The sequence below is a fragment of the Mus musculus genome, chromosome 12 (genome assembly GCF_000001635.26).
Source record: "Mus musculus strain C57BL/6J chromosome 12, GRCm38.p6 C57BL/6J".
Lineage (NCBI taxonomy): Eukaryota > Metazoa > Chordata > Mammalia > Rodentia > Muridae > Mus > Mus musculus.
In genome coordinates this window covers 12,418,543-12,432,570 of record NC_000078.6, presented here as the reverse complement: position 1 = coordinate 12,432,570, position 14,028 = coordinate 12,418,543, and the positions used below count along the sequence as shown (strand labels likewise).

At 43.7% G+C, this 14,028-nt stretch overlaps 1 long non-coding RNA gene across 3 annotated transcripts in view; it reads right to left on the bottom strand.

Moving 5' to 3' along the window:
* Gm34489 overlaps nucleotides 1-11,530 on the bottom strand; it is a 103,449-nt gene extending 91,919 nt beyond the window's left edge. For 2 of the 3 annotated variants that reach the window (XR_381260.2, XR_381257.1), the window contains exon 1: nucleotides 11,004-11,530. This is a non-coding gene — a long non-coding RNA (predicted gene, 34489). Of the gene's footprint in view, nucleotides 1-161; nucleotides 5,196-11,003 lie in introns of those variants that run through there. The other variant, XR_381259.3, reaches the window with a different exon arrangement.
* Between the last annotated feature and the right edge of the window lie 2,498 nt (nucleotides 11,531-14,028).

Sequence of the window (14,028 nt, the reverse complement as noted above, 5' to 3'; positions counted from 1 at the left end):
AATTTATATTTTATATGCTTAACAGGACAGGTAGGAAAGACTCTTAATGTCAGTGACGGTTGTCATTTCCCTATCTAAAGTCGCTTACATTTCTCAGGCGGGTCTTTTTACAAAAAGCAAAACTGTTAAGTGAAAGCTTTAAAAATAATTCCATTACCTACCTCACAAAGACAGAGTGACAGCTGATCATTAGGAGAAGAATGTCTTCAGAACTTGGAGAAAGATGAGATTTCATCCATCATAAAGCAAGATGCATGGCAGCATCCCACCAAGGGGGCTGTTTATTGCTGGCTCACATCATCTCTGCAGTTTTGCCTCATGAGACTGGAGACAAAGAACTCAGTGCAGGTGAGCACAGGCCAAGTCAGCCTCATGGCACAGATGAGATACACCCAGTCTGAAGGTGAACAACATCCACAGAAGCAACAAGCTGGGTGTTTTTAGAATGCCTGGGACAGCAGCTGCTTCTGCAGCCTGTCAAAAAACCTGAAGACTCTAGGAAGATGGCTAAGCCCCTGTCACAGATGTTCACTAAAGGATGATGTGGGTGCATCTGAGTGCACATTCTCTCTGTCCTTGGGATGTGTCTAAGCAACACTGGCCATGTCTACATGGGACTGAGCCAGGAGAGCTGCAAAGCCATGGCCATCTGGCCTTCACTTTATCATCTCTACAACTTAGATGTCCACAGTCATTGTCCAGTCAGTAGTAGAATATATTAATATCTAGAAAATATTAAACCATGCTATACGGCACTATGCAGTATATGGAAGCTTTGCTCCTTGATACACAGAGATCTTTCTCCTCTCCCATTATAGCTTGTGCTTCTTCCTGATATGGTCCACTTCACCACCCCACACTCTCCTGCTTGTTTCTCCTCATCCATCCATCTATTCATTTATCTATCCATGCGTCCATCCATCCACCCATCCATTCTGCTCCAACGACTCAGGCATCCTCATTGTTCTTGAAAGACTCCAGGAACCCCTCCCCCCACCCACGGCTCTTTGTATCTTGCTATGGCTGCTCTTCTCCCCGCTCCCTGCAAGGACCATTCCCTCACTATGACTAGGACTCTGTCTCTCCAGGTGTGATCTCCTCTTGCATACTTTTCTCCGCTGCTTCGCATAAACTACAAGTCACTGTCCCCTTCTTTCTCCTTGTTTTGATTTTACTTCTGTATTTCTTGATCTTCAGGGAGTTTACCAAAGCTCTCACATTCTAATCAAGGTAACAATGTGTATGCATGTTACAAATGTACGCATGAACATACATAAGTATTGTACTATACAAACTCACAGACGTCCCTTGACTCCCCAATAAATGGAAGGTTCATAGAGTTACGGGACTTCAGTGAGTTTGTATACTACTTTAGCCTCACTAACTAGGAGGTACAAATATTTCCAAAAGCACAGTTTAATAACACTTGTGCTATTTATTGAAGGATGAGGAGAGTTTTCAGAGGGTAGAATGCCCCTCTGGGAGTGCAGTTCAGAGTCTACAGACATAATGGTTTGGGTTTTTTGAATCTCTGGTCTGCTTTTGCAGTACCCAACAGAACCCAAATGGTTGCCTAGCATCTGGTCTCCTGTGTTATTCACTGAGAAATCAGTTTCTAGAAGCCTGGTGCAGGCGTGGTGCTTCATTGAAGCCACACAGAAGAGAAGAGAACTACAGATGGCTTTGTGGCTTCGGAGAGGAAAAATTCACAAGACCTTTCCAGGTGGGGAAACATGGTGGAGAGTAAGTAGCCTTTCACACCTCCCCCTGCAATGGGGAGGGAATGTAAGCTGGGAGAGATCACCCTGAGAAGGAGGTAATGACATTTGACATTGCTGGAAGCATTTAAGAAAGTGGATGTAGAAGCAGAAGCAACTCAAAAGGTGATGAGGAAGGACAGAGCATCAGTGCAGATAGTTTCTGATGCTCAGATCTCCAGGAGACACCATGCTGTCCTAGTGCTGTGGCTAAGCATGTTTCCTTCTTTCTCTGTTGATAGCAACTTGCAAAAAGCCACTGGGATCGGGTCTTCTCAAACTGGCTAACTGCCCCACACACTCAGCAGATATTTCTTTTGCTAAGTAATAAGCATAGGTATAGTGATTTATAGGGCACATTTTAGTAGCAGAATGAGCACAAAAAGTGAGGATATAGGACAGTTAGAATGGTGGTCTCCATTGTGGCACTGGATATTGCTTTAGACAAAGCCTGAACCTGATGCATATCTTTAATCTACCACCCAGTCTTGAGCAGGCCCAAGAGACCTTCCACTTCTGGAATCTCAGAACATCATAAAACATTCTCTCCTGCAGTTCCCCTCTCTGTTGGCTAGTACCCTTGCTTTTGGGAGCACATTGTATTTGCATCCCTTAGGAAAGCTGTTTCTCAAATCCTTTCAAATAGAGACTACGTCAGGCCACAGTCAGAACCTATTTATCCACAGGCCCATTTCCCATCGATCTGACTCACTCAGGACCTTTTGATCTTGAACTCACTGGAAGAGCCCTCCCGAGCATCCACAGTAGCTGGCAGCAACGCCCAGACTTAAAGATCCTATGTGCTATCTCTCATGAGTTTTATCTAAACAGTGAGTCCAGATTCCTGGTTTACATCAGTTAGCCCCTTCTTAGGCTGCCTCTATTCCTAGTGAATACTTGTACATTCTTCAGCCTTACCTGAAGTTTCCTGCACAGCCTTACTCCTCATATAGTAATGCTCCACCTTGTTTATTGTTACTGTAGCATATGCCTGCCTTTGTTGCAGCCACTCCATGTGGGAGGCAGGCATGCCTGTGAAAATGTGAGGCTTATTCAGGGCTCTGCCATGCTTTACTGAATCCATTGCCTAAGATGGAGCCTACCTTTTACACGGTATACATGAAGTATTTTCTGGAGACTCCTAGTGATCTGGCTTCCTGGAAAAGAATTACAGTTCCTGAAAGACAATGGTTGGTAAAATAGCATTTGGGAGAGTCAAATGCAGGAGTTTTGAAAATTAGCATAGGTGACATCACAAGAAAGTGAGGAGAGAGAGAGAGAGAGAGAGAGCACTGAAACCTGCTATGGAACAGTAATGCTTGCTGAAGATGCTAACGGGCTTATAGTATGACATCTCTGCCTGATTTTGAAATTACGTAGTTTGGGATGGCAGATGGGAATTGAGAATTTCTGGAAATGTCAAATACAGTTCAAAAAGATGCTTATTAAAAAGAGCTTACTATATTCATTTGGCATTTGACAGACTCAACTTTAGTTATCTGGAAAAAGCCACACTAACAGATGACCAAGACGCGACTTCGAATCACAAACTGACAGGATCTAATGAAAGACTACTGTTTGGCCGGTGCTGTCCAAACGTGTCATGAGAGGCCTAAGGCTGGGCTGTCTAGGGAGTGAAGGGAGACAGCTGACAAAGCTAGATCAAGACCAAGTTAGCACTGACAGGCATGGATCAGGCAAGTGCAGGCCTTGGTAGATAGAGGAAGGGCCTGGCTAGGCCAGAAGAGATAGGGAGGGAACTGTCTCTCGAGACTTGTGTCAGCTCTTACACACTAGAGAAGGGCGGGACTAGCATAAGGAAGGAGAAGGTTTTCTGGCTGAATATGGCTACACAAGCAAAGGTCCTGTGGCAAGGATAGAAAGACCAAGTAAAAGTAGCTCAGGCTAGTCCACTGGAGTAACAAGTGAGATAATAGACAACACAATATGTCAGACAGTAGACACTATTTGGAGTGGGGCAAAAATGCCATGATGTAGGTGTTGTGGACAAGGCAAAGGCACAAATGACTTGACAAGTGAGTAGCACAATTATTTTCAGCTATGTCATTAAGTCAGAAGTAGCTTGTTCGTACTGGTGTGCTGGTGTCTCGATTCACATTACTTTTCTTTATACCTTCTTCCAACCTCTTTCCCCAAACAGACAGCAAAGTGTCCACACTGCTTAGTATGAACTAATGGGCTCTCATTTTCCTCCTTCCTTGAATGCCCCATATCAGCAATGCTCATTTCATTGCACAGTAGAGAAACAAAGACTTAGAGGGACACTCTATAGAGGACTGGTGATGCAGATCTTAGTTTTCACGCCTATTCTGGCTCAAGCCAGACAGGGTAATTCTTTCAAAACTACAGAGAAGTCCTGTCCTTCCTGGAATGTACTGTCTTATACTGGTTAAGGTACCATTTATTTACAAAGGCTTGGGACCCTGATGACCTGGATGCTATCTTACCATGCACCTTCCTGCCTAGACTGGAGCCATACTAGCTCAATGTGGCATCCTGTCTTCTCGAGGCTTTTATTCTTGCTTTTATTCCTGTCTGGAATTCTATTTTAATTTGTTTCCATATGATCTTGTTTAAATATTGCACTGCAGAGGAGGGGGGAGGGAGAGAGAGAGAGAGAGAGAGAGAGAGAGAGAGAGAGAGAGATCGTCTTATAACCTTATATAAATAGTAGCACCATAGGTCCCTAGACCCCTCTTTGAATGATTAATTTTTCATTCTCAGACATTGTCACCAGATGATAGTGTGCATCTGCCCCCTTACTGTTGTCCCCCACATCCAACATCAGTGATAGTTCTTAAAGTGATGAGATCCTGCTTTATATCGTGTTCTCTGTGCTTGACATAGTACATATATCGAAACGTTTAGTGGAGGAGAGAATGTAGCTTAATGGTAGAACATACAACTAAGCATGCAGAAGGCCCCGAGTTTAATAGTTACTGAATGTATGAATGGTATTAATAAATCCATGAACCATATTTAAATTTGTGTCCTAGTTTTCTAAAACCACATCAGATGTTATTGAAGGGCCTTGACCAGTAATTTGAACGAGCACCACAGGACATAAATAGACACCAAGAATCCTGAGGCTTATTCATGAATGGGGAATTTCACTGAATTGTGATCCAGTTTCTTTAATTTACAAGATGGACATGCAATAGCTGTTTCATTTTCATTACATTTAGAAAAGCTAAGCCTGTCAAGGCCTCCCCTGTACCTAGTACTGTGCTCAGAATGTAAACATCCATACCCCTGTCTCAAAACAACCCAAATGATGTTTGATGAGTCAGTCCCATGACTCATCATAGAGGGCACCATGATAAGTTACTTCAAATGTGAGATGCTAATAAGATCGAATGTGGGCATCCTTATCAGAGTATGCACATGCCTGCAACACATGCAACACCATATATTCTAGCCATACCTTACAATGTTATTCATTTTTAACTTCAAATGAAATAATTAAATGGAATAAATTTTGCACAAGATTTAACAAAACCAGGAATAAAATTATTGTTGCTGATGTAAACTTGCTAAATTTTATCAAAGGTCTGGCTATAGTGGATATAGAAAGTAGGTGGAAGGTGAAAAGATACAGGAGAGAAAAAGAAAAATTTTAAAATATGATTTTTTTGTTTCATCTACTAAGCCATCTGTATTTTATGTATTTAAATAATCAGGCATTTACTGAATACTTTTGGATGTGTAAGACCCAAATCTATTACCCTGAGCTATGTTTTAGGAAGCATAACTAGGGTGTATCCCTAAGAAATACTAAATGAGGGTGAGGTTGAAGGCACATATCAAATATATGTTGACTACAATAACTGTATAGGCTACGAAGATGGTTCCAGGAGAGGTGGGGGAAATCTTCAGAGGAAAATGGGATAAGACTTTGGTGGTGTGTGCTTATTACTTTGTAGCTTCATATATTCAGTTTCTCTTTCTGCACTCTCTCTGCTGGGCTCTGCCATGTCTACTGATGATATCATGATTATGATCAGTTACACTCGTTTCTGTGACTCCCAGGTACCAGAACTAGTCTTAGGAAGTGTGTATGTGTTACTATAGCCTCCTTGAGTGAGCAAAAGGCATTCTCATTCTGCAGTTACAGAAGATGGAGTCCATAGGCAGGGTTAGCACCTTCCTCTAGACACAGCCAGGCTAAGACGGGTTAAGCATTCACGTCTCCAGGTTGTGTTCTCACCTCATCAGATATGACTCTGCTGTTGTTTATATCACTCAAGAGGTCAAAGTCTCATGAACTTAAGGTTGGGGAAGTCATGATGGATAGTTGCAATAGAAGTCTCTCAGAGACTCAAGGGAAGATGAAACGGGAAACATGGGCATTTAAACAATAGAGTCAAGATTGCTCTTACTATGAATTCTATGAGAAAGCATAGCAGGCACTGGGATAGTGTTGTGGTTGTGCCCCTAGAGACTGAGGAGGGGTCTACTGTCGACTCTGTGATTGTCATGCTGTGTGGTCTCAGGTTACTGATTTTTCCCTCACCAAGTCCAGGTTGTCTTCTTTAGAAAGCCATTTCCATCATTTACTTGGTGGCAACACCCTTGGGACACTGACTCCTTGGCTGGCTCAGTAAAATCATTATTTAGAGGCAAATGCAGGTGGCCCGCTGAGCCCCTTTATTCTTTTTTTTCTCATAGACATCTGTTCTCCTCCTTTCTCAAGCATCTATAAAGTGTGGGACACTGAAGCAAAATGTGTCTGTGAAGAGTCTCAAGCAAGGATGAGGAAAACTTGGGCTGGCCTTCTTCTCTAGATCATTAGGACATCATTCATGTTTCCTTGGTGTTTAGGGTCACAATGTGACATTATCTAGACAGAGAGAGATCCAGCTGAAGATGACCGAATGAGTTAGTCCCCCCCCCCACCCCCGCTATTATAACAAAATACTGGATTAATCAACAACATAAATAACAGACTATGGACATGTATTTCTCTCAGTGCTACAGGTCGTAAAGGTCAAGAGCGACACTCCAGTCTTTGAAGAAGGCTTGTGATACACAGATGTGCCATCGATGGGTCCTCACATGACAGAAATAGCAAAGGGGCACATAATGTCCAGCCCTTTTGCATGGCATTAATCTTGTTTATGAGAGCAGAGCCCTCTAGCTTCCAAAGGATCCATCTTTTAATATGATTTTATTAGGGATGATGTTTCAGTATAAAATTAGGACAGGACACAACCTTGGAGTCATAGCAGGATGAACAAAGAGTGGCTGCCTGTTGTTCTGCTCTCAGATGAGGGCAGAATGGGCCAGGAGATGGGTGGGAGGAATCAGTTGTGGAGAAGTGCCCACTTCTCCCAGCTGACAGTGTCTTTCAGGGTGCACTCCACGTTGGTGAATGGAGAAGCTGAATGCCAGCCATAGCCAGAGGCTGAGCTATTATACACGTCTGGGCAAAAGCAAAATTGGGGCATAGAATGGACTTCTGTTGAGGCAAGATTTTCAAAGCGTTTGGTGCCCACGCTGATAGTTTCTGTTGGCACAAATGAACTCTGTTCTGCTGAAACCAAATCTCTCCATACACTGCCTTTCTTCCCCCGGCCTTTTGTGTCTCTCTCCATATAGTTTACTGAACAATACCAATAAAAAAAACATTTTTTTAAAAAAAATCTAGTTTCAAGTGAAAATAAACAGCTCATACCCTGATAGTGAAATTTTCAGAAATTTTGTGATCTAGTTGTTAAAGTTGTTGTTAAAATTTTTAATTATATATCTTAGAATTAAACTGGAGTGAAAACAGCAATAACTGTAAAGTCATCAGTTGCTCATTATTTCTCTAGAGTTTATAATTTATTTTCTATAGTCTTAGGTTTATTTGCACTATATAATGATGTAGGCATACCTCTCTAACGTTGATTTAAATTTGTCAAAGGTGGAAGTATTTGCACCATGCACACATTCAATTGTTACAGATCGAGGCCAGATTTATTGATTTGGGATTTCTCTAGGCAGAAGGAAGCGCTGGATAAGGTGTTAAATGCAAATTACATTGTGAATAACACGTACACAGTTTGAAGAGATGATGCCTCAGTGTTCCAAAACAATACTCTCAGTCAGTTACGGAGTCGTGTGTGTGACGGCAATGAATGGGATCCTAACACACATCTTCAATATTTCACTTCCATTTCACTTGTTAACCAAAGTGAGAATATCAGCTAGCATTCATGTCGACGCTACATGCATTGTTTATCAATAGCTATCATCGATTGGCAGCAGATACAAGAGTTTGGCAAAAATCAATGGAAGCATCATATCTTGTAAGAATCAAATGGCTAGGGGATGATATTGAGATATAAAGTGAATAAATAAATAAATTTAATAAAAAAATTAAAAAGAATCAAATGACTATAAGAAATTTATCACAAAGCCATATATTTATCATATATACGTTGTGCACTGTGTATACTTTACATAAGTGAATCCATATTCAACTAGTATACTAACCTATGCAGCACACACACACACACATATCTTTTTTCCTAATAGTACTGGCTCTAATAAAATGTATATGTACATGCATATGCATATGGATATGTAATTTTTGTATGATATATAATGGATATGTTATATATGCTGTATATAGTTGATATATAATAGATATATAACATGTATAATATTACTGTTCTTGACTTTGGGCATGGAATAAACATGATAGATAATGGAGATTTGATCAAGGTTCCATAATGTTATGGAATAAGTGCTCTATCCTTTACCCTTTTGTGGAAAAGTGCTTTGACTCACGTCCTAACGTTCCTGTTCCCCAGATAAAAATCTGTGGCACTAAAGACACCGAGCAGAACAGAAATAATGGCACATGGTAGAGGCCAGGGTAGAGGTCAGGAAGGAAGGAGCAGGCTGGGAAAAATGCTTCCTGGGTCAACCTCTCACTTCTCATTTGAAAGAGTCAGTGTTCTAGGAGTGAAAGTCCAGGAAGAACAAACAGGTGGATATTTTAAACAGCTACCCTCCTGGAAGCCCATCTGTACCAACCATTGTACTCCTCTGAGATACACGCCAAGTGCTCTGTAAATGCAGCGAGGGGCATCCTAACAGAGACTGACTTATCAGAAGTCTCTACTTGTTACTTCGAGCAGCTACATCGTATGTAGTACTCTGTGTATGTCATACATTAGCTTCTGCTTAATGTCTCCACGGACTTTGTTTGTTATTCACCTCTTTTTAAATAGATAATTGCCCCTTTAATAAGTATTTTATTTTGAATGAAAATGGTCTCATAGGCTCATAGGTTTGAAGGCTTGGTCCCTCCTTGGTGGAACTGTCTGGGAAACATTAGGAGATGTGTTCTATATCTTGTTGCAGGAAGTGTGTCACTGGGAGTGGGCTTTGAGGTTTCAAAAGCTCCTGCCATTCCCAGTGAGTTCTCTCTGCCTCAGGTTTGTGGATCGAAACAAAAGCTCTCAGCTACTACTTTAACATCATGCCCGCCTGGTGCCATTCTCCACATCATAATGGCCAGAGATTGTATCCCTCTGAAGCTGTAAGCCAGCTAAACTCTTTCTCTATAAAATGCCTCGTGCGTGGTGTTTTAACACAGCAATAGGAAAGTAACCAAGACAATAAGCAATATTTTGCTAATTCAGTCATCACATCTAAGCAATTTTTAGCTGACCTCCCTTATAGACTTTTCCAGCTCCTAGTCCACCATGGAGAGGAAGCATGTGGGAGCTAGCACACCGAAGGGAAGGTGCTGTGTGTCTACCTAAACCCTGTGGTCTGTATGTTCATATGATGGTGATGATGGGTGGAGGCCCATTTCAAGCATCCGAATGACGCAATGAGCCTCTGGAAGAACTTCCTTCCCTAAAAGTACATAAACAATGGCCCTAGAGAGATACACCTCCTTCTGGGATCAGCCTAAATTTGCTGAACCTGGGAAAGGAACTGCATGTCTCAGTGCTTCCTAGATTATCCATCTTAGCACTGGCTGGAAATCCCAAGTGAGATTCCCAGCTTACATCTTTAGAACACTTACAAGAGAGAATAATAACAATAAAAATAACAGCAGATATTAACAAAGAGTAGCTATTGCGGCGCGGGTTGTTCTTAAGTGTCTCATGAACCATTAGACTATCTTCATTCTCCAAACAACCTCCTGACGTTGGTGTTGTGAGAGGGGTGACTGAATCCTGTCATCCAGCTCTTCTCTCTGGGCACATAGCTAAGACTATTTCCCAGCCTCCTCCTGAATTCTGTGTGTCATGTGACTTGAGTGGCCAATTGAATAGGGTTTGGAGACTCTCATCTCTTGCCCCTCTATAGTTTATCTCAGGGGTCTTCAACAACCAACTCTTGGAGTTGCTAGAATGACTCTCAGCCTTGGTCTTTTGGAATGGTTAGAAGAGAGTCCTGTGCTCCTCTAAAAGTACACTGGAGGATTTTGTGACAGAAAAAAATAACTTCTTTCATGTTAACATGCTTGGTTTTACCTGTGACACCACATAGTGGTGCTCTGACCAAAGTTTACAGATAAAGTCACCGCAACGCAGGCAACTCATCCTGATCACACATCTAGCAAATGGAATACAGTCTGGACGATTTTAAGTAGTCTGGACCCTTAGTCACATATTACACACACTCTTATGGACTGGAAGTTACCAGAAAGGAAAGACTGTGAGAGAGGTAGAGGTGACATCAGGGACTACGTAGTCTAGTGCCCCTTGGTGCCTGCCAGGCTCTACCCCAAAGCTAAGGAGGCAACTCTAAGACTCTGTAACAAGATGATCCAACAGGCTGACAAGGATCCTTTTGCTGAACTCCTAATAGCTCGCTGGCTCCAGCATTTAGCCAGACTCTGGAATGTAAATGCAAACTTTAATCTCCACCTTTACAGATGGGAGAATAGAAACTAGAGGATAGATAGCCCACCAAAGGCCAACCTGTTGCGAGGGGATAGAACAAAGTTCGAATCTATCAAACTCCGAACTGTTCTTATAACCATCATCTATGACTTTGCCTCACGTGAGGGCGAGGAGCTGAAGATGCCCATGGACAAGCTTGAAGTGAAGAACGGACTGTAGGAAAAGCCTCCCATGCTTAGCTACTGGTGTTCATTGCTCATTTGGAAGTCATTACCACATGTGAGGTGGCCGCGCCTTTACCAAGGTACCATGAAAAACAGCTTCCCAGTGGAGTTTCCTTTATCCATCTGCTTTGAAGCACATGTCTGCTTACCTTTGGTGTCTGCCCTGAGCTTCCTCCAGAGAAAGCCTGAATTTAGTTCCTCAAGGAGATCTCTGAGCTCAGCACTCGTGGGTGGGCAGCAGCTTGCCTTCAAAGGGGGGTGCAAAGCGCTCACTCAGTGGAAGAGTGGAGGGGGCGAGTGGGAGGCTCCATTCCCATTTCACAGACGGGAAGACTGATGGCAGTGAATGAACTTTGCTGCTGCCCACAGACTCTCACAATAGCCACTGATCTTATAATTTCTATAGCCCACGTCTATGGATCCGCAAATCACCAGAGTGAAAGCCGATCTGGGCCCAGTAGGAAGGAGACGGTCCTTGCTGTAGCCTATTGGACCCACTTGCTAAAGAGCTCAGCTCCATCTCCTCCCCTTCCGATGGCTCAGGGGTCCCCTCTGCTGTGATCCACAGCTCTGCGTTACATGGGTCCCCGTGAGCCGTGGGGTCACCGCGCCCTGCGGCTTCCTTTGTCCCTGCCCTGCCGCCGCCTTGGCGTCTGCAGCAGCTCAGAAGCCGGAGCAGCTACGCAGGGCGTGCCGGGGCGCTGCTCAGTGCACTAGCACCATCTAGGGGTAACTGGGTGAAGCCCAGAAAGCAGCGGGCAAGCTGACACCTCAGCCTTCCCCAGACCCCCCTTTAGGTTTTGTGGTTAGAGAGGAAGTGGCAACAAGCCCACCCTCTTGGCTCTCTCTCTCTATTGAGATGGCGTTCTATCTCCAATCAAATTCCATCTTTTAATGGTCGCTAACAAACAAGGAGAGAAACTGAGGCTTTGGAGGGTTGGCTTAAAGATTTTAATACAAATTATGACAGGACAAAGGGCAGAACCAAGTGTTCAATCTGTGCATTTGGCCTCTACTTCCTGTGTGACCTTGGCCAGATCAAGTGACCCCAAGAGACCTAACTGTGTCACTTAACGTTAGGAACTGTCCACAAGGCCTTCCTTGGTCCTGCTTGCAGGGAAGGGCAAGCCAACCAAGAGAAAGAACAGTGCAGTAAAACCCTGCCTGAGCATGTGAATCAGAAGAGATGAGTCACTGGTCAAGATCAAGAAGAAAGGATGTCTGAGAAAAGAGCCTGCTCCATAAACTTGCCAAATTATCCTGCCCACAAAGGCAGGGCTCCATCACCCTCCAGGCAAAGGCAGCTCCCTTTAGACTCTGGCTTTGAGGCTCATGGCCAGGGTTATTATCTCCATTTTACAGCTGAGAAAATCGAGGCAGAAAGAGCCATAGATATTTTCTCAGAGTTGAGTCCCAGGGTAGCCAAGAGTGACGTCATCATTTGCTCGGGCTGAGCCCCTCTGAGTCTGGGTGGGAAACTACTTAGGGAGATTCTGGAATGGTCTGGAAATGTGGTGTGTGTGTGTGTATGTGTGTGTGTGTGTGTGTGTGTGTGTGTGTGTGTGTGTGTGTGTGTGTGTCTTTCTCTCTCTGTGTATGTGTGTGCTGGGGGGTGGGAGAGCAACCACTTTGGTCTTACCAACTATAAATGGGTATGCCTGGAATTGTGTTAACATTGCCTTCTATGACATTTACCAAGACCACAAATTTGAAAAATAGCTGAGTAGGTTCATGTACAGACAGTTTACACAAGTTTAATAAAACAGATTTTTTTCCCACGTGACATCAGTTGCAAACCAGGATGCAGGGAAGGGTGCTTCCTTGAGAGCCCTCTGCCATCAGAAAAAAATACAGTGGGAACTCCCTGGGAGTCCAGGATGCTGGAGACAGATGACTCAGCCCTGACGAGATACTCATGGGAGAACAGAGATGGCTCGGCAAGCCCCACTACTTCTGTCAATTCCCAGAACCCACATAAAGGTGGAAAGAGAGAACTGAAGCCACAAAGTTGTCTGACAACCTCCACAGGTATGTGAAGGGGCCAGTATGATACCCACTCTTGCTCCCACATCATGCACACCCATGCACATGAGCACACACCCACAGTAATAATAAATAAATTAAACTAGTTCTTTTGAGAGAGGTGATATGCACACTAGAGGATAGTGAAACATGCTCAGGTGGTCTTAGCACAAAGAGCTACAGAAACCCTGTGGCCATGTGGCTTTTGTGGTGGTCTCTCCCCCAGCCCCTCCCCTGCCCAGAGCCACTCTCTGTCCCTCCCCTCTCCCAATAGACAGTGCCCCACTGGTTCTCTGCATCTTGGGCTTCCCTGAAGCCTCTTTTCTATAGTATACTGACAATATCCCTGTGGCTGCCAAGAACTAGGGTTGCACAAGTTGACTTCCCCTCCTCTAACTAACACAGCTGTGTCTTAACCCTGCTGTACCTTGTAGCCAGGCCACTTTGGAACATGCTGGGCCAGTCATTTGTATAGACTTCGATGATTGTCCTAATCTCTGAATGTGCCCCTCCATTTCAGCAAACAAAGAGGGCTTATTTCTTATCCCTAGTATCCTCTGTGATTCAGCCTATATCAATCTGTCCTTTACCAGATTCAGGTCCTGTGTCTCATACATTGTATGCTCTTGAGACCCTGGGCTGTGTTTAGTCTGTGCCCTATATATCCTACTGCCATTCCAGGAGAGCCTATGTGATGGCTTTCCAGAAATCTTGTTGAAGTAATGATCCCCTTAGACATTCAGTCTGTGTGGATCTCAGACATTGAAACAAGAAGCTGTGAAGTTGAAAGTTGATGTGGGGACCCCAAGATGTTAAAGATGCCAGAGCCATGGGATACTTGCTGGGATATTTGATATTTGGGAGCTAGACCCAAGGCCAAATTATTCCCAAATACCTGTACAGGCAGAGTACATACGTCTCATTACATGCATCCCTCAGAGGAACTATGCCTCCAGATTGGCAATGTATAAAAACTCGTCTAATTTCTGTTGTTAAAAATCTATGCTCCTTTTGAAGGCACAAAGAGCAGTTCCTTTTGGGGTCACGAAGAGCAGCCGAGGCTTGGCACTGTGAGAGGCCATGGAAGGACATTGGTGAAGGTGCAGCCTTGGTTGCAACTAATGGCTCAGTACTGAAGGGGTCATGCAAAGG